The sequence below is a fragment of the Natrix helvetica genome (genome assembly GCF_964273705.1).
Source record: "Natrix helvetica genome assembly, chromosome: Z".
In the NCBI taxonomy this organism is placed as follows: domain Eukaryota; kingdom Metazoa; phylum Chordata; class Lepidosauria; order Squamata; family Natricidae; genus Natrix; species Natrix helvetica.
The window spans coordinates 42944417-42946242 of NC_138554.1; positions in this window are offsets into that span (position 1 = coordinate 42944417).

A 1826-nucleotide genomic window follows, 5' to 3' on the forward strand; every position below is an offset into this window, starting at 1 on the left:
TCTGAGAAAAAATGTTGGTCTCAATCAACAAGAATGTCTTTCTAAAATTCTGGTATCATCTCTAGAGGCAGAATTTAGTTGCTCTGGTGAGCAGTGACTTCTTGTAAAAAGCATCCATTATGCCAGAAATCCCATGCTATTCCTTTTGCCCAGTAGATTAGCGTCACATAACTAGATTCACCTAAAAGGGATTGAATAATTTATTGTTCTGGTCTGTGGGTTCCCAACCATTATTTTAGCATGCTGCCAAACTACCTCACTATATTAAATTGTAATGTTGATTATTTACTTCAACAAACCATACGTGAATCACAGCAATTGCTTTTTGACGACATGGATGGATTTAGACAATAAGCTAAACTCAAGGATTTCATTTGTGTCTCTTTATGATTTTGTATCTGTGGTCTTGATTATTATGTTCTTTCCTTAGAGACTTTCTTGTGATGACATTGCTGACAATCTTTGGAGATGAGGCAGGCTGCGAGTCTTTAAAGTCAATAACAATAACATGAAATTTGAAATAAATGGAAAAAAAAAAGGGAACAAATGGGTTGGAAATGTGGTTTGCTCTATCATGGTGAACTCTCACAGTACAGGAACTGAAGCCAGGCTGAAGCAAGTTAAAATAATTCATTAACAGCATTATGATGAATCTAGATCATAGTATTAACCATTTGTATCAAGTGGTAATTTGCAAACTTGCAATGGAATATTGCAAGGTGTGTTATTTTGATAACTAGGACTAAATTAGCAGATATCCTTTCTTCTGCCTAGGACAGTTTAACTTGATCAGATGAATTTACTAGTTATATTAATTAGTGCTAAGTCATATTATGTTCCATGATAGCTAGACAGATGTTTATGAGCAGTACATTATAAGAAGAGCCAATTTAATGCAGTGGTTAAGACTATGTTTGTGTGAGAGGATGATCTGTGACATCTGTCTCCCAATGAATTGCCATAGTTGAACCAGCTGACTATCCCTATCCTCTCTCACAAATCCATGTGTATCTGCTCAAGATCTATATTGTTCTTTGGTCAAGGATATATAGTAGCTATGCTTGAAGTTCCAAATCAGACTCTGTTATAGAAATCCCTAGATTCACTTTTCAACATGTGCAGGTGCTGAGAAAGATCTTGTGGAGCCACTGCCAGTCGCAAGTCAATAAATATTAGGCTTGAGGAATCTGGTATACTTTCCTTACACCTGAGGTAAAACTGGATTTATTAACAATATCTACGTTAGGAAAGCTTTCTTTGAGAGACAGTGAAGTCCCTATTCTCCTGGTCCTTTTATAATAGATCAAGTGAGAAAACTAATCTATGGTCAAAAGGCTTACCGTATATGTGTAAATCAACTAAAGGGTTTAAGCGATGATTGATACTGAAATTATTAAGTCTGGCAAAATCCCTCACTCAAAGGATGTTCTCAATATCTCAATCAAAACCTTGTAGTTTGGTCAATCCAGGAAAGTATGATTCAGGTATTCTTTCTCAACAGATCAAATGATAATGGACCCAGAAACAGACCTTATCTGCCGTATCCCTGCACAGTATGCTGGCCTCTGAAATCTGTGTGGGCTCCATTCTCCTGATTTTATGCAACATTGCTCCTTTATAAAGTATTTCAGAGCAATATCTACAATATGAATTAACTCTAACTCTTGCTATGTTCTTTACCTTTTTCTTATCTTGGTATTGTGGTATTTATGAGGTATGTTAGCTACCTTGCGTGTTGGAGCTGAACAAGATATGTTAACAAGTACATTCTTCAGGCCTCCTTTCTTATAAATCAATACAGCCACCAAACACTATACCTTTTACCA